Source organism: Saimiri boliviensis, chromosome 3, assembly GCF_048565385.1.
Source record: "Saimiri boliviensis isolate mSaiBol1 chromosome 3, mSaiBol1.pri, whole genome shotgun sequence".
NCBI classification, from domain to species: Eukaryota; Metazoa; Chordata; class Mammalia; order Primates; family Cebidae; genus Saimiri; species Saimiri boliviensis.
In genome coordinates this window covers 128,525,896-128,552,414 of record NC_133451.1, presented here as the reverse complement: position 1 = coordinate 128,552,414, position 26,519 = coordinate 128,525,896, and the positions used below count along the sequence as shown (strand labels likewise).

The 26,519-nt window shown below is 37.4% G+C and overlaps 1 pseudogene; it reads left to right on the top strand.

Annotated features, from left to right (window-relative positions):
- The first annotated feature begins 4,988 nt into the window (after window positions 1-4,988).
- LOC101053531 (glutathione S-transferase Mu 5 pseudogene) lies at window positions 4,989-15,684 on the top strand (annotated as a pseudogene).
- The last annotated feature ends 10,835 nt before the right edge of the window (window positions 15,685-26,519 follow it).

The following is a 26,519-nucleotide window of genomic DNA, read 5'->3' as shown; positions in this document are numbered from 1 at the left end:
ATTGGGAAGAAAAGCGTAAGGTTTAAGAATCAAATAAATTGAGTAGACATGAGAATTATGCATGAAGAAAATTTTGTTGGATTTTACTGACACCTTGAAATGCCTGCAGCAAACAGATCAGAAACATACTACTTTTTTTCTTTTTTGAGAGAATTGTTTTGTCAAAGAAACAACAAATCAAGTATATATATTAAAAAAAAAAAAAAAAAAAAAAACAAAAAAAAACCTCTTTGACATTTTTTCTTCAACCCTTGCTGTTCAGAGCTGCACAAATAAGAAGAGCACTCTAAAGACTCTATCAGACAGCTGATTTTTCTTCCAAATTACACTCACTTCAGATATAACTATAGAGGGTAACAAACAAGAAGGAATATCTGAGAAAAAAAAAAAGTCAAAGAACAATGCATGAAGCAGGAAAATAAGGACAGTGTTTGATTAAGGTGTTTCTCCATTGAAGTAGGAGTTCCTATAACGTCTGGACTACAACGTTTTATTATTATTTTGGAAAAATGATTTCGGTGTGTTTTTCATTCTCCACTTTGCCAACTGGGACATTTTATCAAGGTTATTCATCCACTTCTCCTTTGTAGAAGTGTACAGATGTAATATGAGACACGTAAGCAGATAGGCAAAATGTCTTTTGGTTTTTAGGTTATCAAACAATAAGGGGCCCATCGATATCAAGTGAATTACCTAGAGATCTTGAACACTGAGTTGAGTGCAATAATTAGACAGAAGTTTGGTTTATCTTTTCTGAAAATACTAGATAGGTTGACTGTTGCTAAGACAAGATATGTGTTTACCAAACCTAACCTCTTCTTGGAGATCCAGTAACAGTATATATGCTGGCCTCCTTACTGTTTGGATGTAATTATTTTACAGAACATAGACTATAAGCAGAATTGATGTGAACCACTCCTAGAACTGGCTTTTAAAAACTTCCTGTGTGGCTGGGTGCGGTGGCTCATGCCTGTAATCCGAGCACTTTGGGAGGCCAAGGTGGGTGAATCACGAGGTCAGAAGTTCAAGACCAGCCAGGCCAACATGGTGAAACACTATCTCTACTAAAAATATATAAAAAAGTATCTGGGTGCAGTGGTGGGCGCCTGTAATCCCAGCTACTCAGGAGGCTGAGGCAGAGAATTACCTGAACCTAGGAGGCAGAGGTTCCAGTGAGCCTAGATCACACAACTGCACTCCAGCCAAGGCAACAGAGCAAGACTTCATCTAAACAACAACAACAAGAACAACAAAACTTTCTGTGTATATTCTTCATGATTTTTCTTCCCTGCCAACTGAATTAGATAAGCATAACAACTTTAAAAGCCACATGTTGAAGATGATGGGCCTAAAAGATGGTATTTTCTTGTTCTTCAAATCATCATTCAGAGAAATACCCATTTTAGACTTTGTAGGATTCAAAAAATAAATTAATCCGTAACAAATTATAATTCTTGTTTAAAATAAACCTTTATAAATATGTGAGTTTATTTGCAATCTTCCAGCTTTACCTTATCTGGTAGACATAGGTCACGTAACAATATAATTTATGCAAGTCATATAATTTGTACATAAACCTCTTATTTATAAGTTTAGTCAGTTTGTTATTTCACAGATTATCTCAAGTTAATTCACTCAATTAAACAAATAGCTCCGAGAAACCATTTATATGTGATACTTAGCTAGTACTGGAGATATACCAGTGAGTAAGACAAAAATCTTGTCATAAAGAAACTTATGGTACATAAGAACTTAGACAGGTGCAGTCATGCACCACATAATGATGTTTTGATTATTAACAGACCGTATAAATGATGGTGGTCCCATAAGATTATCATACAGATGAAAAATTTCTTTTGCCTAGTGACGACATCATCGCCATCATAACATCATTGTAGTGCAATACATTATCACACATTTGTGGTGATGCTGGTGTGAACAAACCCACTGTGCGGCCAGTTGTACAAAAGTATAGCACATAGCTGGGTGCTGTGGCTCACACTGTAATCCCAGCATTTTGGGAGGCAGAGGTGGGCGGATCACCGGAGGTCTGGAGTTCAAGACCAACCTGGCCAACGTGGTGAAACCTCATCTCTATTAAACATACAAAAAAAGAAAAAGTTAGCTGGGTGAAGTGGCAGGTGCTTGTAATCCCAGCTACTCGGGAGGCTGAGGCAGGATAATCATTTGAACTTGGGAGGCAGAGGTTGCAGTGAGTCAAGATTGTACCATTGCACTCCAGCCTGGGTGAGAAGAACAAAACTCCATCTAAAAAAAAAAAAAGTATAGCACATAAAATTATGTACTGTATGTAATACTTTGCATTTATAATAAATGATTATGTTGCTAATTTACTTACTTATGATACTATGCCTTTTAATCATTATTTTTTAGTATACTTCTATTTTTTTAAAGAAAATATTACAGTAAGAGAGCCTCAGGCAGATCGTTCAGAAGGCATTCCAGAAGAAGGTGTTATGCTCATAGAGATGACAGCTCCATGGTTGTTACTGCCCGTGGGGCAAGTAGACCTTCCATTGGAGTGAGATGTGGAGATGAAAACAGTGATATTGATGATCCTGACTCTGTGGAGGAAGAAGCTAATGTGTCTTAGTTAAAAAAATAAGTAAATAAAAATAGAAAAAATCTTACAGAATAAAGATATAAAGGGAGAAAAATCTTTTTTTATAGCTGTACAATGTACAATGTGACTGTGGTTTAAGCTAAGTGTCACAACAAAAGTAAAAAAAATTTAAAAAACTTAAAAAGTGTATAAAGTAAAAGAAATGTTACAGTCAGCTTAAGGTGAATCTATTATTAAAGAAAGGAAAAAATATTGTTTATTAATTTAATGTAAACTAAGTGTCCAGTGTTTTTGAAGACTGTAGTAGTGCACAGTGAGGTCCTAAGCCTTCACACTCACTCAGCACTCACTCACTGGCACAGCCACAGCGACTTCTAGTCCTACAGGCTCTATTCACAGCAAGTGCCCTACACATGTGTACCATTTTCAATATTTGATACCATATTTTTACTGTAGCATTTCTCTATTTAGATATGTTTGGATTCACAAATACTCCCCACTGTATTACAATTGCCTATAGTACTCACTACAGTACATGCTGTACTGATTTGTAGCCTAGGAGCAATAAGCTATATCAGCAGTCCCCAATCCCTGGGCCAGAAACTGGTCAATGGCCTATTAGAAACTGGGCCACACAGCAGGAGGTGAGAGAACAGCGGGAGAGAGCAAAGCTTCATCTCTATTTACGCCTGCTCTCCATCGCTTGCATTACTGCCTAAGCTGTCTCCTGTTACATCAGCAGCAGAATTACATTCTCATATGAGTGTGAACTTTGTTGTGAACTGCGGGTATGAGGGAGATTGCACACTTCTCACAGGAATCTAATGCCTGATGATCTGGGACCATCTAGTTGTGGGAAAGCTGAATCTACATTATGATGAGTTACATATTTACATCATTATATATTAAAAGTGTATTCCTCTGTTTTCAAGCTGCTAATAAAGGCATATCCAAGACTGGGTAATTTACAAAAGAAAGAGGTTTGAATGGACTCACAGTTCCATGTTCCTGTGGAGGCCTCACAATCATGGCACAAGGTGAAAGGCACATCTCGCATGGTGGCAGACAAGAGGAGAGAATGAGAGCCAACAGAAAGAGATGTCCCCTTATAAAACTATGAGATCTTATGACACTTATCTACTAACACAAGAATGGTGTGGGGGAAAATTCTCCCATGATTCACTTATCTCCCACTGGGTCCCTCCCATAACATGAGAGAATTAAGGGAGCTACAATTCAAGATGAGATTTGGGTGTGGACACAGCAAGGTAATAATAATAGAAATAAAGTGCACAATAAAAGTAATTTGTTTAATTACCCCAAAACAATCGTCCCCTCTCCAGTCTATAGAAAAATTGTCTTCCATGAATGCATTCCCTGGTGGGGACCATGAACTCTTGTCAAGGGAAAAGGAGAGGGATAAAGACTTTTCTGTGGTTCTTATATATGGGAACCCATGCGACACTATATCTAGGTCTCCTTTGAGAAAAAAATTAAAATTAAATGACATCTGGAAGTTTGGGGAAAAACATGTGACCCGTCATATTTATCAGCTTGTGGTCCTTATCTGCCAGTAGGTAAAGCTATTTCAGGTGTCAGTTACCATGTGTTCCCAGTCCCTGATGCTGACTGCATTATAGGCATTAACATTTTGGTTGCTGGTGGCATAGAACATCAATGCCACCTGAGTGCCCCTAACATGTAAGAATTTGAGCCATCATAGCAGAGCAAACCCATGCCTGTTTTCCATCTGAGTTACTCAAAGGGTTATTCAACAAAAGCAGTACTCTGTATTAAATGGAGAAAAGGACATTACTTTGTTAACTCAGGACTTGATACAAACGACTCTGTCATTGCGTAACAGCACAGTTGGGCTAGTCAAAGATATCTTCAGGCCACGGAGACTGACAATTGTTTTTGCAGAGTGAATGCCAAGACTATGTGGACAGGAAGACGAAAATATTTTAGATACAGTCAAATAAAATGTTTAACTCTGGCAGCATACACTAATAAAAGGGAGGTCCAATAGCTGGGAGGCCCCTTTGGGTACTGGCCCCAGCACATACTTCACTTAACTGTTCCTCTGGTCCCCTTTGTCAGGATTACCAAGAGCACCACCAACTTTGGATGGGGGTCTTTGCAGCAGCAAGCCTTGAAAGCATTCAACAAGCCATGGTCCAGGTACTCCCTTTAAAACTTTTAGAGGCTGCTAACCCAATACAATTATAGATGACTGCAATCCGCATGCCTGCAGATTAGAGTCTGTGGCAAAAGAAAACTGCCAATGGGGTGCACAAGCCTCTTAGACTTAAACACGTAAATTGCCTGAGGCAGCCAGAAGACATACCCATTTTGAAAGTTAACTCCTTCCTCACTACTGGGCACTTGTGCAGATTTCGCATCTATGGCTGGAGTGTCATATGTGATATGTTTGACAAACTCTGTTTACACTGGGAATGTTTTTGGAGCCTTGGGGGACCAGTTGATGATGGATCCCAAGATTATTTTATCCCTTACTGCCCTATCGGTAAGAAATAAATTGGCTTCATATAACTTGTTGCATGTGAGTGTTCTGTCTCACTGAACTCAGACAAGCCAGAAATCAGTGCATGGTAAACTTGCTTTGCAGTGGATTAAAATGTGTGTTGTAGACTGAATGTTTACGTCTCTCCCAAATTCTTATGTTGAAATCCTAACACTCAATGGGATGCATTTGGAGGTAGAGCCTTTGGAAGGTGATTAGATCAGTTTAGTGCTCTTATTAAAATAAATAAATAAATAAATAAATAAATAAATAAATAAATAAATAAACAAACTCTAGAGAGCTTCCTTACTGCTTCCACCCTGTTAGGACACGTGAAAAAAAAAATGGCCTTTAGGGACAGGAAGCTGGCCTTCACCAGATAATCAATCTGCTAGCACATTATCTTGGACTTCCCAGTCTCCCTGATCTTTGAGAGCTAATTTCTTTTGTTTATAATCCACTCAGACAATGATATTCTGTTACTGCAGCCCGAATAAAACAATATAATGAATTAAGTCTGAATTCAGAATACAAAATGTGTGAAACATTTTTATGCAGGAGAATTTCTGTCTGAAGTAAGATAAGAATATTTGATGAAAAGGAAAGTAGCCATATTCTAGAGTTGGAGGAATTACTAATAAGATAAGGTTGTTTATTTCATGATTGATGGATGAATATGCTCACAGTGGGATGTAATTAATTAAGATGTTCTGGTTTCTGGCATGATATTACTTATTGAATTAGAGAAAACAGGAGTTGAAATTAAGTTTTGGATGTATTAAGAAGAATTACGTATTAGTACTGTGGCTGTGCTAAACAGAATTATTTTATAGCTGCTCTGGAACTCAGAAATTGATCTTGACTTAAAATAACTAAGCACCAGAAATGGGTACACCAAGAGCATAGAGAACAACATAAAAACTGAACACAATATGTTATATTAGAATGCAATATTTTTGACATCTTCAAAATCAACATTATAAAATGCACGCAACTGAAATACTTTGCTTCTAAATTTAATACTGTTTCTCATTCCTCTGTCCTTAGATCACTGAAAATATCAAAGATGACCAAATACATCTTTTAAGATGTAGTATGAAATTATGTATTTCTAACTATTTACAGTTGTACTGCTGGAGACATTAAATATTACCAGCAAGTGTTATTTACTACTATCAACCCTCAAACATGCTAGCTTTGGATGCACACTGTAACATAGCAATCAGCATACATGTTATCTATTAAACTTTAGTTCAGGATGATCTACTATAAATGTTATGTAGATTTATTTATTTTTACAAATAATAGCTTCCAGGGTAAATCAGTGGAAGTGCAGGTTTTTTTTTCTTTTTATCCTGTGAGATGATAATTAAAATGAACAAGGCAACTGAGTACTTCGTGTTATGGTTTGAATGTAAGTGTTTCTCCAAAATTCAGATGCTGGAACTTAAACTTCAAGGTGATAAAGAGGAGGGGTCTCTTGGCAAGGGTGGTCTTGGCTCTGCCCTCAAAGATGGAATTAATGCCTTTATAAAGACGGTTTGGAGAACTGTTAGACCTCCCATTTTTTCTGCCATGTGAAAAGCAGCAGGAATGTACAGTCTTGGAAGAAGAGTAGCCCTCGCCCCATATAGAATCTACTGGTGCTTTGATTATGTACTTCCCAGCCTCCAGAGCTGGAGAAATAAATTTCTACTATTTATAAATTATACATTCTATGGTATTCTGTTATAGCATTAGGAACAGGTTAAGACACTTGGTAAATGTAGTGGTGGTACAATATATATGTTTAGAAAGTCCTCATACTAAAAGACATTAATGGAATGGAGAAAAATAGTGAAGTTCCCACTGTAGCAAATGCTAACAAGTATTTTGATTTGCAATCTAGTAATTAAAGGAAAGCAAAAATAGTCTTATACATATTTGAATTACATGTCATGAAATAAACTATGCATGCACAGCACTGATATTATGTTTAATACATCAATTAATTTTGTCATATCATACACAGATCTATTTAATATCACTGTGAAAACATTTAAGAGTTTAAATATAATGTATCCTATATAATGTGGCTATATTAATATTAGTTTAGGCAGAACTGTACTGGCTCTCATTGTTTGAAGGTTCTCTTTCAAAATACTGGAGAAAGATTTTACTATTAATATTTATTTATTTGATGTGGTCCTACAATATTTCATGAATTATTTATTGCTTTAGTGGGTATCATTATGTATTTGCTATTATCAAAATATGCTTTTTCAAGTACTGTATTTCTGTGTTTGGGGATCCTCCATCTATAATATGTACTTAAATAATAACATTTCTCAGTTTTATCTTCCATGGAAATTTCTATAATCTCTATCCCTCATGAATGACAAGAGATCTCTATATAGGAGGTAGATAACTAGTTATTTATATCTCATCAATAGAGTTGCCTATTAAGTTGCATATTTTAGTAAGTCTAATTTTTAAAAATAATAGTATATAAACACACTGTGTCTGATTATAAAAGATTGGAAGATTATATAATATTCAGGAAATAAATATTGTACTTTTAAAAACTGGTATAAAATTTGAATATTAAGAATGTTTACTATATTTTAAAATGAAAAATAAGAGTTAGAAAGCTGTATGTCACACTTTGTACTTTGCTCATATCTAACTTCAAGGCTTAGTAATTGAAACTTATTGCTTTGAGAACTACTATCATCAATATAGTTTTATTATATTTCACTACAAAATGTTTCCTATTCTTTCTGTCTTTGAATTATACATTCTGAAAAATACCATAAATTTTAAAAATGGCTATATTAAATTTAGAATAATCCATCAGTTTTTTCCATAATTATAAATTTTGTATTTATAAGATGTTACTAAATTCTGAAGTTATAATGATGTCCAAATAACCCTATCATAAATTGATAAACTACTATTAAATATTCATCCACTAATGTTTTTCTTACCAATGTTATAAACATTCATTTTTCTTTTGGGCATAAGCTATTACTTATTGCCTAAACTATAGAGTAATAGTTCTTTTATGTCTTCTCTCAGTCTTGATTTTGTATAATAGAAAAAAAGTCAACATAGAATGAAAAGACATACGTCCAAGTGCTAACCATGTTGAGTGCTTTTGTTGAGGACTTTCTTCTTTGCTGAGCCTCATTTTGTCAAGTGACAGTGAGAGCTGGTGGAGTTGAGTGAAACAGTATCATCATGACGATTTCTTTCTATTCAAAAGTCTCCGTTTTTGCTTATGGACACTCTCCATACATTTGTTTTCTGAATCTGTGACTTTATTAATAACATTCAATATTTTTATTATTATGGTTTTTATTTTCATATTTAGTGTTGTGTTTCTGAGATGGTCTGAATATCACTTTAAATGAGGATATATGTTATTCTGTACCAAATAAATTATAATTATTTTACTCCCAAAAATATAAACCTATATGAGAAATTATTGGAGAGGAGGAAACCCAATCAAATTGAACCTGTCCTCAAGAAGCTTCCATTGTAGCAGAAGATAGCTACAGGAACACAGCGCACTTCGCAAAAATACATTGATATTGAGCATGTTTATAATCTACAGCATCTCCTATACTTTGTACTGATAATGCAGAAAACTAAGATCAAATAAGATTGAAATCTCTGAAAACATATTATGGCAGAGATAACTTTTGAGCTACAGCTTCACAATAGATTAACTTTTGACTTGCAAGGATTTTTGAGAGCGTTTGAGTGAGAGGCAATGCTTTCAGTCCGTTCTGTGCTGCCATAGCAGAATACTTGAGATCAAGTCATTTGCAATGAATAGAAACATATTAGCTCACATTTCAGAAGTCTGGAATTGCAAGACAAAGAGGTTGTCACCTGACAAGCCTCACTGTTTCATAGCAGAAGGCAGAAGAAAAAGAGAGTGTGAGAGGGAAGGAAAGGCAAAAGAAAAGGCAAACTTTTCCTTTTGTAAAGACCCTATCGTCTTAATAAGAGCATGAATCCATTCAGTATACCCTCACGGCCTAATCACCTCTCATTAGGCCCCACTGTCTAATACTGCTGCATTTGAGATTAAGTTTCCCACACATTCTCTTAAGGGACATATTGAAACCACAGCTCTCATTAACTATACTCTACCTTTATTTGGTCTTCTAGTTCTAAACACGTAGTGACAAATCTTATAAAGGCAAAGTGTCTAATGACTTTTGTATTTTTTTACTACTCCTAAGGCAATTATAAGCTTTGAGAATATTTATGGAGATCTGATTAGCGACACCTTTGTACACAAAAGTTGTCAGACAATTTTCAATGTAGGAATTAAAATGAAAATGAACTTACCTGCAAAAGTTTAATTCTGCAATGGAACTGTATATTGTTACAATTATAAATATCCAGAGATCACCTAATTTTAAATCTATTCATTACAAAGGCCTTCTCTGCAGTATCTTTTATAAGTAATCCTGACACTCTTTCAGGACCTTAGCTGATACAGTTTTCATTTCCTGTTTTTATTAAACACATCTCTATTCATCAACAGTTGTGTAAAGCTGGGCACATAAATATGAGGAAGATATTGCTTGTGCCATAAGACAGAATGAGGTTTCTTTTTTACTTTGTTCTGTTTCTGTCTTATATTGAGCCTGCCACTGAATTTAGCATATGGCATTATGATTACTATTTCTTTGTTCCTTTAGTACACAGTCTGCATTATTTGTATTTATATCCTTGAGATGAAGCAAAATACTTGTCACATATTTGATAACCCATAAATATTAGTTGTAAGACCAAATCAACCTTCGAGAAAATAACGTTTTATAAGGATGTGATTGAATCTGAATCTTAAAGATGGTGAACACATAGCTTGAAGGGAAAAGAGCAAAATATAGGAGAAATTCAGTCTTTGCTGAAGGAAAATTGTATATGAAAGAACAGTGTCTAAAAGGAGTGTTAACAATTTAAGTGTGAAGATATATGACCTGTCAAAAACTTAATAATGATCATAAAGATAGCTAATATTCAGGCAGGAATGGAATAAACTCACCCTATCAGAAAACTTTTTTTCTGTCTCCATTCTCAAAGTGTTTCATACCATTTGCTTAATGTATTATATCATGTGGTAAATGACTCTGCTATGATTTTTTTTTTCCTTTTTATCATAGACAAGTATACAAAATTATTACATGAACACTTTTGGTTTTGGTAAGATAAGAAAATATTTTTTGAGGGGTGTTGAATTAGAGTATCGCACAATTTAGATATAACATATCTAGATAATTTTAAAGTTTTCATGTATGGCCCGGAGTAATTAGAAGATTGCTCATCAGTCATATTTGGTGTTACAAATAATGAAATGGCAAAGAAAGAAAAACCCCTTGCAACAATCAAAAGAAATTATTCTCTACCTTTTATAAAAGTTCACCATTGTGGGTGAGAAGAGCAATTAAGAGGAAACGGGAGAAGATAATAGCACTTTCTGTGACAAAGTCATTCTATTGGGTGACATTTATGGGTACATGCTCACTGTATGGACAACTCGTTTTCATTAATTTAACTATAAGGCTTCTGCCTCCATGTTACTTAGTTTATTTTTGCCTATTAAAGAGATGGGATCAGTGTGAAATTTTCAGAATACTGAATGGTGACCTCAAATGAATTGCATCTACTAGAACTTAAAATATACAAGGGGAGAAAAGGAAGACTACAAGGTGGAAGTGTTAAGGGCCTGACTACTGTGCTGGGGGTGGATGTGTTGTGCCAAGGAGTTTTTAACTTGACACTTTAAAATTGAGTAGGGTTTTCTCAAGAAAGAAGGTAGGAGCAAATGGTATAGAGAAGTCACCAGGGAGGAGACTAAAGAAAAGAAAAATCTTGATTTTCTTTTGTTCCAGGAGTTACACGGAGTACTATATAACCAAAAGATCATATATCCCAAGAAGATAAACAGCTTTTTTTGGATGGAGTCTCACTTTGTCACCAGGCTGGAGTGCAGTGGTGCAATCTCAGCTCACTGCAACCTCTACCTCCCAGGTTTAAGTGATTCTCCTGCCTCAGCCTCCCTAGCTGGGACTACAGGCATGCACCACCACACCCAGCTGATTTTTGTATTTTAGTAGAGATGACATTTCACCATGTTGGCCAGGATGGTCTCAATCTCTTGAACTTATGATCCACCCGCCTTAGCCTCCCAAAATTCTGGGATTTACAGGGGTGAGCCACTGCACCTGGCCACATGAACAGATCTTAATACAATCTACCAGTACATCTTTGGAGATCTAAATATGATTTTGGCTGGAAGAGCATGTATGTTAATTTTATTTTTGATGTGGTACTAAAATTAGTATTTTGCAGAACAATTAAGAGCCTCCAAAACATAAGTTCATGTAGTTTTCTATTGCTGATTATTGCTGATATATTAACAGCTCAGAAAAGCCACAGAGTATTTTGTTACTATTAAAAGCTTTTTATATATGATTGTAAGTTCACTGAGGGCACAAACTCAGAAGGTGTATAGATGTTTGCTCCTGGCCTGTTACAAATACGGTACATATTATGAACACCTATGTTAATATATATTTGTTTAGCGAATGAAAAGACGGTTATTTCAGGACATTTCTCCAGATGGCCTTGTACCAATCTAGTGCTTTTCCCTTTCTCACTTAAAGTTCTTAAGAATAACTGTAGAATGTGCTGGGAATGCAACACCTTGAGATAGGGAGTGGTCAAAACAGTTCAGGTGGTGTTTCAGCTGCTCCCAAAACAAGATGTTTTTCAGTGCTTCAGTCCAGTGAGTCATATTGCCCCTTGGTATAAGATGTGGTTTGGATCTGTGTCCTCAACTAAATTTCATGTCGAATTGTAATTTTCAGCATTGGAAGTCGGGCCTCCTGGAAGGTGACTGGATCGAGGAGGTGTTTCTCATGAATGGTTTGATACCATCTCCTTGGTGCTGTTCTCATGATAGTGAGTGAGTTCTCAGGAGATCAAGTTGTTTAGTACCAGAGTGGTGTGTAGCACCTCCCACTTTGCTTGCTTGCTCTCTCTCTCTCTCTCTCTCTCTCTCGCCTCTGTTCCTACCATGTAAGACATGCCTGTGAGTTTCCTGAGGCCTCCTCATCCATGCTTCCTGCACAGCCTGTGGAGCTGTGAGCCAATTAAACCTCTATTTTTTATGAATTGCCCAGTCTCAGGTATTTCTTTATAACAATACAAGAATGGACTAATACAGTATAAAAGCCAGGGAGGATGCTTTCCAGGGTTCCTTAGCTGTGGTGCAAGTGAGAAATTTGTAGACAAGACTCCATCTGCCTGGGCAGCTTTCCTGAGCTGTGGGTGATCAACTCGCCCAGAATCCTTCTGTTGCCTGTTGCTGACAATCTGTAAGTAATAAACCCACTTGTAAATTGTATGTTTGAGTGTTCTGTCTCATTGGACTTGGGCAAGTAGTAACGGTCATGCAATGGTGAATTAAGGAGAATAAATCAAGAGTCAATAGTGCTCAGATTAACTGTACATCAAAACAGACTTCGACTCATTCAAATTCTTAGACCTCAACAGTTGCATTTAGCCCTGGCTCTGCACTTACAATTCCTTATTTTTCATTTTTAAATTATTTTTCTATTTTTGACTCTTGGGTAGGCCAGTCAGAGTCTAAGATAAAAAAGAAATATTAGAGTAATTAGACAGATAGTTTTTTATTTCCTAAGATAAAATTTAAACAAAATAACAATGCCAGCAGAAAGATACTACAACCGAAGGACAAGTTATTAATGTATTTAATATGTATAAGCCTGCTTCCGTGTATACCAGAATACATGCACATATACACATGCACTCTCAAAAAGAATTTTAATGGGTCAGTTTTCAACGCACTCGAAGGCAGGTGGTTATAGAAGAAAGGTGAGACTTTGAGTCAGAAGTTGATTCAAATTCTTTTTCTACCATTTATTAAATGTGAGGCCTTAGTAAAATATTTGATTATCTCGAGCCTCAATTTTCTCTTCTATAAAAGGAAAAATCAATTCCCTTGGAACACTTACGAAGATAAACTATAGTATTACAAGAAAATGTTTAATGCAGTGACTGAGTTAAAAGCAAAAACTTGCCAAATATTAATTTCAATATCTATTATCAAAGAGCCATTGCCTATTAGTGTAGATCCAATAATTAATTGGACAGAAATTTGAAAGAACAAAACTGAAAACTTGGTGGCAAAATGTCTGAGAAAAGGTATACTGATGGGTATCTTCGATTAGGCAGGTCATGTGGATATTTGTGTCACATATAATTGTCCATCAGAAGACATCTCATGTGGAGAAGACTCTCTTGGCTTTAATTACCTGCAAGAGGACTCGCCATAAATAACATGACTTTTATGGCAGGAATGGAGGTTTTATCAGGGACCAGTGACAAACATTTTCCTTGCAGGAGATTCTTTTATCTACCAATGCTATTGAATGAATGCACAATTTTCTAAGAACACAATCCACCACTGAGCTTCTGATAGGGTGCCAGAGGGCAACCTGGTATGAAGTGCATTATACTGACCCTCTCTCATCATGTATGAACATTACTGTCCTCCTACAGAGATGGAAAAATATTCCAGATAAGAATATGCCTCCTCTTCCCACAGGGCTTTTGCCAGCATCATATCCTTCTTTCCATTGTTGTATGACAGTGTCCTTTATATTCAGGAAGCATGTTGTGTGGCATAAGAACCTGGCAGTGACATTGTGCTCATGGATTTCACTGACAATAACACATTTTCATCACTCAGAGGCAGCAACTTTATTGACAATGAAGTCTCCATTTAATGGCATGTTATCTAATAGGCCTTGAGAGATATATAATTTTTGCCTCAAGAACCTCATGATTGGGCCAGGCGTGGTGGCTGACACCTGTAATCCCAGAACTTTGGGAGGTGGAGGCGGGTGGATCATGAGGTCAAGAGATCAAGACCATCCTGGCCAACATAGTGAAACCCTGTCTCTACTAAAAATACAAAAATTAGCTGGGCATGGTGGCACATGCCTGTGGTCCCAGCTACTGGGAAAGCTGAGGTGGAAGAATTGCTTGAACCCAGGAGGCAGAGGTTGCAGTGATCCGAGATTGCACCACTGCCCTCCAGCCCGGTGACAGAGCAAGATTCCATCTCGAAAAAAAAAAAAAGAACCTCATGATCAACTACCAGATACCAAGTTACAACCCTACGTGAAAGATTTTAATTGTGTCTCTTAATCTTAATTTTATTTCAAACTGCAGAAAGTTGTGTTCAATTCATACTAGACATTAAGACATTTGTACCTGATGTTTACCATCATTCCATATTCAGTGTAGTCATATCTGAAATTATATAAAATAAATGAGACATCAGACCAAGACAGAATCCTCGGTGCAAGCATCAACCCTCCTTCTGTTCTGACTTCTGCATGCTCCAGCTACCTCTCTTTTTCTTCTATGAGATAACCCAGCTGAGGATACCATCATTATATGAATTGAATAGATACATTTCTGTCTTGCATTACTGAATATTTTCATTCAAAGGATATCTTCCATCTGAAGATGTTTTACAGTTTTTTTTTTTTTTTTTAGCCAATTCAACTTCTATCTGTTTTGGGAGACAATACTTTATGAATATTTCATGGCTTGGCTCCAATGAACAAAGGGCATTGAAATTCTTCCTCGGAAGCTAGACATAATGTCTTCTTCCAGATCAGAAGGCATTTGCTTCATGATCAGCAGAACCAAGATAGAGAATGTCTACCAGCAACCTTTCCAGGACAGTAAAATATCCTTGTTTACCTCTCAGAGTAGATAAAGTCTCACTATCTCATTGGAGAAAAACATGAGCAGACTGTTAGGTTTCCTAATTTCTGAGTTCCTCTTCTCTTATGTACCGCACTGCATACATGGGTGTCACTTGTTCCTCAGTGGGTCACTGTGTAGAAATTGGAACTCAGGAAACCAGTGCAAGATATTGCTCTGTTTGCTGCTTTTATCATGAGCTACGAGGAAAAGAAGTACACGTTGGAGGACACTCCTGTGACAGAAGCCAGTGGCTGAAAGAAAAATTCAAGCTGGGCCTGGACTTTCCCAGTCTGCCCTCCTTGATTGATGGGGCTCACAAGATCACCCAGAGCAGTGCCATCCTGCACTACATTGCCCGTGAGCCCAACCTGTGTGGGAGACAGAAGAGGAGAAAATTCGGGTGGACATTTTGGAGAACCAGACCATGGACCACCGGACACAGCTGGTCATGATCTGCTATGACCCAGAATTTGAGAAACTGAAGCCAAAGCGCTTGGAGGAACTCCCTGAAACGTTAAAGTTCTACTCAGAGTTTCTGGGGCAGCGGCCATGGTTTGCAGGAGACGAGATTACCTTTGTGGATTTCCTAACCTATGACACCCTGGACCCGAACCGTATATTTGAGCCCAGCTGTCTGGACACCTTCCCCAACCTGAAGGACTTCATCTCCCGATATGAGGGTCTGAAGAAGATATCTGCCTGCATGAAGTCCAGCAGATTCATCCAAGGTGCTTTGTTTGGAAAGTCAGCTACATGGAATGGCAAATAAGGCCCCGGGTTGCCAGAAGATGGGAGGAAGGAGCCGCCCCTCCTGCCTGGGGAGAACGCTGGAAAACAGCCCAACACCCTGGCCAGCCTTCTTCCTTTTTCCTTCTTTCAACTGTCTTCTCTTCCCCGAGGCTTCACCGTCTTCCTTTCCTCTAACATGATCCCTCCCTGAATTGAGGCTCTTTAAAACTTCAGCTCCCCACTCTCCTCCATCAAATTCCCTCTCCTAACATCTCCCTTTTCCTGCACTAACGCTAGCCTGACTGCTTTTCCTATCAGTGCTTGTCTCTTCTTTGAGAAGCCAGGTTGATCCCAGAGCTCCCCAGCATTGTCCTCAAGACCCTCCCTTTGCTGGGTCTCCATACCCAGTTCTGTGTGATGCTCAATAAAGCCTTAACCATGAAAAAAAAAAAAAAATCTGGTCTTTGTCTGTGACTCAGATTTCTTAGTTTTTCTTAGTATATGCATATAAAACTGACAGGCCACTTGTTAACTTACAAAGAGAGTAAAATCTCAGACTCTCCACAGTTTTCTAGTGTGGTCTTAGCTACGGAAGAAGGCCTCTAGGATTTTGTCTTTCTTAATTCTCTAATCGCTCTCTTGTTATTATCATTAGGGAACTCACATGGAACTTCTTTCCCAACAGCAAGCTACTTGAAGTCAGAATGATACTGATGGCGAGACAGTTATCCTTTCATTTGCCTCACACAAATTATCTCAGTACTTAGATGTTTTGAGGGCACCCCACCAAATTGGGGTTCCATTACCAGAGTAACTGGCAACCCTGCCCAGACAGAAAATAAAAGAGAACTGGATATGAGTGTTTACTGTGTGCCTTATGTGGGATAATTTTTTTTTTTTTTTTTTTTTATCAAGTAGACAGTCTAATGCCTAATTGGGTAACTAGTGACCAGTGGGTCCGTGACCAAGTAACTTGTTTATACTGGCAGATGTGTTTATAGCTTCTGCTGACCCATAACCAGCTTACACCTTCCTGACCATAGTTCTGGCATGAGGAGCCTTATCTTGTCTCCTCTTTTCATAAGTCCAGGGAAAATTCAGCTTGGGGTCTCCCCAAGTTGTTCAGATGGAAGACACAAATTCGATACTGTACATCATCACAATAAGCAAGTTCCAAGATTTTTACTTATCTTGGGGAGGGAGGGCGTAATTATCAGAAAGATAGGCCTCTATCCCCAGGTCATGTGAGGCAGGAGTGAAAAGTCAGGCAGAGAAAGAAAAGACAGAAAATACTCATGGCAGCTAGCAGTATATAACTAGAAATATACATGTATATAACAGGGTACGGGTCACTCTAAATTCACAGGCAAATGCCTGAATGGTCCATCGAAAAAAAGTGATGGGAAAGCCCAGCCTGCCATGTGGGAGAGATGTCTCTAAGCTCTCATGTTTGACCACTGGCTTGGGCCATTTGGGTGTGATATTCTAGTTACAGTGACTAGAAAGAGTCTTTAGTGTATCATTTTTCTTACATCAATTTATACCGAGTTTTATTAAAGTAAACCAGATTTGAAAATGTTTTTGAACATTCTGAAATTTTCTTCCACTTTGGTATTTACTTCCTTTTTACTTGTCTTTGTGTTTGATTATTCCAGTCTGTGATTTCTTTATACCCAGTACTTTTCCCCTCATACATTAAAAATTGACAAAGCAAATAGTTTTGTGTTTAGTAACAGTTGTTCCAGTAACAATAGATATGTCACATCTGTTCTTGTTTTAAATCAGAGTAAATGCTTTTTCATCCTAATCAATGTTTTCCGATGTAGCTATAACATAGAGCTTACTAATGTATCATGCGTTTATTGTCTAAACAGGCTGCATATTTTTCTAACTTTTGTACTTTATGCATTGTTTATATACCTTCTTGAGGTATGCTGCAAATAAAAACCCTCTTAGAAGCAAATATGTTTCTATGAAAGAAATTGAATGAGGTGTCTGAAAGGATTATTATAATATTTATTTATTTTAAATGGGTTGTAGTAAAATTTGACTATTACAGTTTACTTTATATAAAAGATTATGCCATTGAGGATATCAGTATTCCTCTTACCTAGTTGTACATCAGGCCAAAAATACCTCTGAAATATAATATCTGCAGTTAGAAGTACTATCATTCATCCCTCAAGATACTTTGTTTTCTATTTCATTCTTTGTATATTTGACCGCTTGCTATTTAGAATAGGCTGTGTAATAAAAAATTTAAACCATTGTAAGTCTATTGAAAAAACCTTGTAAGAAGTCTTCCTTTACTTCATTCCATATGTGATATTGTATCTATGTGGTGGCTTTTTATAGAAAAAAATGTTATGTAAATAAGCATATTTTCAATAATAATCTAACTTTTCAGTAATTCTCATTCATTTTACTTCCCTATGAGACATAGCATGTATGTATCTCTGTGAACATTTGACTGTTGAGTCTGTGTTAATGAGTATGATTGCTTTTCTGCGTGTGAGTAGTGTGACCATGGATATGTTAGCATATGGATATGAATGTGTATGAGAATGCTATATATACATATATATGTTTAACCCTTTAATTATCAAGGAGTAAATATCATTTGAGTTTGTTGTTGTTTCATTGGCTAATAGGTTGGTTTATATCTGACAAATAGATTTCAGTTTAAGAATAAGTCACCAAAAATTCTCATGTATTTGAAAAATACTTCTGCTGATCCGAAAAAGATGTCACTTTCACTAGTGAAATTTTAATAATAATGCTCACTCTTTATTTTGTTTAGTTGTGCACTATGACCTTACAGAAGCACATCTTGTTCCCCAACTGCTTAGTTTGCTGCTGTGTTGTATAAATACCACTGTATTGGCCAGGCACAGCGGCTCATGCCTGTAATCCCAGCACTTTGGGAGGCCGAGGCAGGTGGATCACGAGATCAAGAGATGAAGACAATCCTGGCCAACATGGTTAAACCCCATCTCTACCAAAAATAGAAAAATTAGCTGGGCATGGTGGCACACACCGGTAGTCCCAGCTACTCAGGAGACTGAGACAGGAGAATCACTTGAACTCTGGAGGTGGAGATTCCAGTGAGCCCAGATCACACCATTGTACTCCAGCCGGGAAACAGAATGAGACTCTGTCTCAAAACAATAAATAAATAAAAATCCTGTATCTTCCAGCATGAGCACAATCATTACAGATTAAAGTAACCCAATTCAAATGTCCACTACTTTATTCCCAGAAAGAGAAATAACTTACTCTTAAAGTTCAAACCACAAGTTTATCATTAACATCAGCAGAGTTTTCATTGATTTAAAATAATAATGAGATATAAATTATTAAATTGGGGTAAAACATAGTCATACACAACTAATGTGTAATAAAAATACTACCACTAATAATCTACTCCAGTGCTTCTGATATCAAATTATCTCATTTTATCTACTTTATTCTCCATTCCATAGACCTGTCTGGCCTTCGTGCAATGCTTAGAGTATCTGGAGACCCACCATTGATTTTAGCTGTTCAACGTTATCATCTTGCCTTTGGCACTGGCAGCACTTGGTATTGTGACTCTATAGAGGTTTTGTCCACACTGAGAGAACTTGGTATGCAGTCACTGATATTACAAATGCATTTTTTTTTTGACATCTCTCTGCACTTAAATGATCAGGATCAATTTGCCTATATGTGTAATGGGCTGCAGTACACCTTTAGAACCATACCTGCCAGATCCATGAGAGAGAAGCCATGGAAATTCTGACAATGTCCTAGACTAAGCATACATACACAGACATTGATACTGTCATCAGAAGATGCTGAACTAGCATGAAAAACCAGTCCCGCCTGGCAAACCTAGATAAAGCTAAAGATACAGTCCAAGGAAGAAATGACTTCAGCCAATGGACCAGGGAATTCTTCAAAGATAGATCATGTTGGCTCCTGAATCCCATCCAGAGAATTTCATTGCATCTTACTGTAGCTGACAAATTTTCCAGAATTGGCATAGTCAACCTTCTATATTCCTCTGACTGAGGCCAAATTCTCCACATCCTACAAGACACATTTATTGCCTATTCAGGTTTCCTGAGCATATTATTATCTGATATTGGCCCTAGATCTGCAGCTCAAGCTACACAACATTGGAAGCAATCAGGGGCTATACCATGAATTCTACATGTTCCGTCTTAACTCCAAGCCATAAGTATAAACGTTTTAATGGAAAATTAGAGGGCAGGCTTTAAGCTGCTGATGAGAGGGAATGAGATAACCAGGGCCTGAACTACACATCTCAAGCTAGCATCCTTGGATCTCAATGCAGGGATTCCCTGAGAAGGCTATTCTTATTCATGCCCCTTATTTGATCAGGCTGTCATCCCTGTTCCTCATTTCCTACATCATTTTTTTTTTTTTTTTTTTGAGACGGAGTTTCACTCTTGTTACCCAGGCTGGAGTGCAATGGCGCGATCTCGGCTCACTGCAACCTCCGTCTCCTGGGTTCAGGCAATTCTCCTGCCTCAGCCTCCTGAGTAGCTGGGATTATAGGCACACGCCACCATGCCCCGCTAATGTTTTGCACTTTTAGTAGAGATGGGGTTTCACCATGTTGACCAGGATGGTCTCGATCTCTTGACCTCGTGATCCACCCGCCTCAGCCTCCCAAAGTGCTGGGATTACAGGCATGAGCCACTGCACCTGACTCCTGCATCATTCTTTTACAATTATTGATATATCAGTCTCCATGGAGTACCCTGTAAGGCCTTCTGATCCCCTTTGACCCTTTGCTGAAGACTCAAACCAAAGGGAAATTGGGATGGACATTAAAAAGCAATAGGTGGTAGACAATGAACTCCTTTATTTATCCCCCAGTTGCAAGGCACAAGTTTTTGTCTATAAGGTGGGAGACAATGAATGTCTTCTTCATTTGTATCCCTGGTGCAAGACATAGGTTTTTGTCTGCAAGGACCACAAAAATAAAGACCATCCACTTGAAGTCCTTTGCTATTTAGAATAGGCTGTGTAATCAAAAATTTAAACTACTGTAAGTATATTGAAATGCCTTTGTTAAGCATTTTCCTTCATGTGACCCTTCCACTTTACCAAGTATTGCCCCATGGGACAAATACATAAAACAGAACATTTTACTGTGCAGTACTTAAGAGGATGTAAGTCTAATTTCACAAATTTGCCATCCTGGAGGTTAGTTCAAGAGTTCTATCATTACCAATGGTATAGGACAGATTGCCCATGTCAGAGTCAGTGGGGAGAATTCTCCCCCACCCCCAGCTGAAAGGGTACGAGCACATTTACACTGAAGAGCTCACCTCTGAGGGAAAAGAATAAATCAAACATTTCTTCTCTCTCTTCTACAGGATAGGTAGCCCAGGTGACCTGTATCTTGCCAGATTTCTTGGTTTGCCTATTCTAGACAGTTACCATTATCTCGAACTTGATCAACTATTGCATGCCATCTTTGCTGAATCCTGCAGGTAAACATCTGATAACTATGTCACTGTATATTACAAATGAACATTTCTCTAGCAATAGAAATTTCTGTTATACCAGGTGTCCCAACCTTACTAATTTAGACCCGATGAGTTACTGCAACTGGAGTTTGTCAGTGAAGGAGTAAAACACCTTTCTAAATGTCAGTGATCTCCTATCAAAGATGATGGCGGTGGGGCTAACTGGAACATCTGGAGGAGGGGCCATGGGATCCAGCACTAGGGCTATTTTGTCCATGAAAGCAAGAGTCTTCGCCTTTGCCATACTCACCCACAACTGCACAGACTGTTCAATTACATTCATGGACTCTGTCTACCCAGAGATACTCCCAGTTGGTTGAGTCCCAGAGCAGTCAGCGATTCTTACACTCAATTTCTTGTGCATTTCTTTTAAACATGTTGGCTAGCCTATTGTTTTCCTTCTTGTTATTCACCACCTTGGGCAGCTGCCATATTGCTGCCAGCTTGTTAGCACGAGAAAAGTCTCAGACAGTTTAAATAAAGCCAGTTTGTGAATTCCATTTTCTAGAGAATGCTAGACATATAAAATCGTTTTTAAAATCTCTTAAAATGCGATTTTGAAGAGACTCCAATCCAATTTTATAACCTCTAGTGGATGCCAGGTGACTGGCTTTTACTGTGACTGTGTTCCGTTGATTTATCAAGGTGATCAGAGAGGAGAAGGGGAAGTTGGGATGAAGATAAGTTAAAATATCACAAAGCTAGTTTTCTTTTTTTTATTCGGCTTTTTTTCTTAAATGAATGCTTACCAGATTGCTGAAAGTTTTTGGCTAATTTCCTGAATCTGAAAAAACTGATTTTGTTTTTGATTTTTTTTTTTTTTTTTTGCCAGTGTCCTTGTTGCTTTTATGGATAAGAAAATATCAGGCCTGGCATAGTAGCTCTGGCTTGTTATGTACAAATTTTGGCAGGATGAGTTGAGTAAATCATTTGAGTCCAGGAGATCGAGAACAGCTTGAGCAAGATGGTGAAACCCCCTTCTCTACAAAAAATACAAAAATTAGCTAGGCATGGGGGTGCACACCTATAATTCCAGCTACTCAGGAGGCTGAGGTGGCAGGATCCCTGAGGTTGAGGCTGCAGTGTGCTGTAATAGTGCCACTGCACTTCAGCTTGGGTGACAAAGTGAGACTCTATCTCAAAAAATAAGATGATAGAATAAAGCTTGGGGCCAAGCTTGAGGACTGCAGCCAGAGACTGTGGATTCAAGTTGCCATGCACAAACACTCTGATTAGGGGCAGTGACAAGTAGATTTTTAAAGAAATAAAAGATAGTTCCTGAGTTGTTTACCAAGAATGTATTTAAGAAGGCCTTGAATATATTTAAAGCCTTCTTGGGATCCTGGCATTTTTCTCACTACTTAAGTAAACATATGTATTACAAATTGATATTTTGAGGCTATTTATCTATATGGATATATAAATATATTTAGAAATCTATATTTATATATTCAATATATATCTTTTAAAGATCAACTTTTAATTAAGCCGACCTCTGGCCATAGTGCTCTAAAAAGAAGTCTTTTCAAATCTCAACTTACTGGATTTCAGCCAGGACAAACAAGAAGTAGGTCTCTCTTTTAATTATTCTGGTTCTAAAACAGCTTGTTTTTTTTTTTTTTTTCCAATTATGCATGCAAATGAATTATTTTAAATATTTTAGGGGATCCCTATTTTGGCTACTACTGATTATGACTGTCCAGGTTAGGTAGGCCCGTTTTCCTACATATTTACAAGAGGTTGCCTTCTAAGTGGTATGCATAAATCCATCTGGTGTTTCTAAAAGGAGTGTTCAGATTTTGAGGCTTGATTTTTCCTTAATTTTGGAAAAGCGATCAAGGCTGGGAATGTATTTCGGGTTTAAGTGTGACATGTCTCAGACTGTCTCTAACTGCCAAGTGATAACACAGTGCTCAAAGCATGGGACATATGACCCCGTGTTACACCTGTCTAGAAGAGCAAAAAACAGGGTACACCTTTCAGTTAGGAACTAACAGGAATAGGTCACGAATTAAAGACTAAGTCTGAATTTTCCAGCGATAGAAAACAGCTATAGTCATAAAAGGAGGCTGTATAAAATGAAATCAACAGTACCTATTGCTAATCTTTTGACTTGAACCTCTGCTGTGAGACTAAGATGGAAACAGAAGCAGTTCTCTGCGGAGATCTTTCCCTAATTCTCTCTCCTCAAAGACAGAAACTGAAAGGAAATAGAGGGTTTGAAAAACAGTCCAAATAAAGTCTAGACCTTCAGCCAGAGTGCGAGGTCCAAATTCAGGATAACTCACTCAAAACAACTCACGGGACTTTTGAGGACGGAGAGTTCCTGCTGGTACCAAGCCACACTGTCAGGGAGACACAAGATGTTCACGAGGAGTCTCTGTGAATCCTGTTGACTTACACCACATATGTTGACCTAACTCAAGGAAGCTGAGGCAAAATTAATGTAAATAGGGAATTTATTTGTTTGTTTGTTTTCTTGCGGATTCTTTTCCTGTTGCCCAGGTTGGAGTCCAATGACATGATCTCGGCTCACTGCGACTTCCACCTCCTGAGTTCAAATGAGTCTCCTGCCTCTGCCTCCCAAGTAGCTGGGTTTACAGGCACCCACCAGCATGTCCAGCTAATTTTTGTATTTTTAGTACAGATGGGGTTTCACCATGTTAACCAGGCTGGCCTCAAACTCCTGACCTCGTGATCTGCCCACCTTGGCCTCCCAAAGTGCTGGGGTTACAGCCCTGAGCCACCGTGCCCAGCAAGTAGAGAGTTTCTGTGGGCCAGTCCTGAGAATTATAGCCAGGGGTCATAGATTCAAATTGCTGTGAAGATACACTCTCATTAGTGGCAGTCACAGGTAGATTTTTAAAAGCAAAGCCAATGCAGTTCCTGAGTTGTTTGCCAAGAATTTACATTAAAATAACATAAGCTATTGACTGACTCTACTTTCTTTGTATCACAAATTCCAGGAATGTGAAGATAATGGGTGAGAAGCTTGTCAGGAAGAAAATGCCTTTAACAATTGCCCATGGCATGGGTACCAGGATCATGACTGAAGTCTCATACTCATGTCTCTCTGGGCCTGCAGACCTCATATAGCCCAGACAATTCTGCTCATTTTTTTTCCCCTCTGTAATCAAACTGATGGTATATGTGTCTCTCAGTTGATCCAGGATATGGCCAAGGAGTATGAGTGTCATTCACCAGTCTCCACCTGCCTCCAATATGTATGAAAAACACTATAAAAGTTGTTCAGACTTAACATAAGGATCTCTATACTTCAAAAGATTTAGTTGCAAACAAATTAACAAGAACTCATTGAATGTTCCCCTCTTTAGTATATATCAAATGCAATCTATATTTTATATTTAATTCAAATTCTTCTTCATAAGCAGACTACTTATTAAGAGATTTTGGTAAAAACTGATCTCTAGACTATCTGACAATACACTATCTATATTAAAAATTAAACAGTACTATTGTTTACTTAGCTTTGTGTTAGATGGCATAGCTTCCCAAAAAGAGAAATGCATTCTAAAAAACAAATATGATTAGAACGTTTGTCCCCTCCAGATCTCATGTTGAAATGTGACCCCTTCATGTTGGGAAAAGGTCCTACTGGGAGGTATGTGGTTCATCACAATGAATCCCTGATGAATGGTTTGTGGCCAACCCTTGGTGACAAGTGTGTTCTGACTCTATTAGTTCACAGGAAAGCTGGTTGTTTAAGAGAACATAGTGCTTTTTGTTCCCTCTCACCATGTGACACACTTGCTCCCCTTTTGTGTTCTGTGATGATTGGAAGCTTCCTGAGGCCTTAGTGGTAGCAGATGGTGGTATCATGCTTTCTGTACAGTCTGTAGAAACATAAACCAACTAAATCTCTTTTCTTGGTCTACTACCCAGTCTCAGGTAATTCCTTGATAACAACATAAAATAGACTAATACAATGAAACTGAAATTTTTAAAATTCCTCTGGATATTAATTCATAGAAAATTAATACACTTTCAAGTTGTCAACCTGAAATAATAAAAAGGGTCAGAATCCAGTTCTAAAGAGTTAATGCAAATAAAGCCCTGGAATGGCTACCCAGGAGGTAAAAACTCCAACAAAATGGGGTCAGTGCCCCAAAGTTAAAAGTTAATTATTGCTTATATAGGTAGAAGACAAAGGAGTTTAACAGGATTACAGCATTTCCTGGACATGGCTGGTTTAGGATTGCAGCTAATTAGTTGCAGTTCATTTTCTTTTCTCTACCGCTTGTTTTCATTTGTTCACAGCTGGTTTTCATTCTCTTTCCAGTTTATAGAGTGCATTTAACAGTTCACCTTAAGACAATGTGATAGGTATGAAGTTATCTTGTGAGAAGAGAGAGTTTAATCTGTGATGAAGGCAAAGCATGTAGAAGGAAGGGAGCCTTTCAGACATTTACGTTTTACAGGATGATACAGATAAGGAAGAGAGATTAATCTGTAATCAGACACAGTTTACAGCTTCCTTGGTTTTAGCTGCCTATCGTGTGACTTTAAGGCTCGAAAAATTTAGTTTCAATAGCCAAGACTTTTAGTGACTTACTTTCTTAAAGTAACATTTATTGATTGGGGATATAAAATATATTAAAGTATGATCTAACATCAACAACATGGTAAACTAGAGGATAACCAATTTTGTTTATAAATATTTCTGTCACTTAAAAATAATTACCCTGGAAATTTTTTTCAATTTTATAAAATCTGTAAATTGGAATAACACTTATTCTATAAGGTGGTTATGCTTATTAAATGCAGTAATTTATATAGTATGTAAGACATAATAAAGATCAGTTGCCTTTCCTGCTTATTCTGGGGACATTAAATATTTTATTTTAAAGTACTTATTTTAAATATGGCTTAATGTTTTTAGTAAAACCTCTTGGCTTTTTTTTTTTGTAGTTGTGGCTTATCATATTTGTAAGCCACATGCTTATTCCAGATATGTGTGACAGTTGAACAGGAATGTTCTGTTTTGTTTTGTTTTTCTCCATGATTCTAGAGTAGACCATCAATGCAAAATATTAAAAAAATATTACTTTTTCTAATTAAGAACTTGGCAGTATTTGAAAACAGGGTTGATATTATGTATAACACTCTTATCTATGATATAATATTTGTTAAGCATAATGTCCAGTCCACCTTCAAACTTTAATTAACAGAAATAATCAGAGGCACAGTTGGTAACTTGTCACTTGAATAGTAATATTATGTAAGTATTCGTCCTGGAGTTTAACAGAATCTTCAGTAACTAACAATACCTAAGAAATGTTTTCTTAACCAATTTCACATATTTGATTTGTCT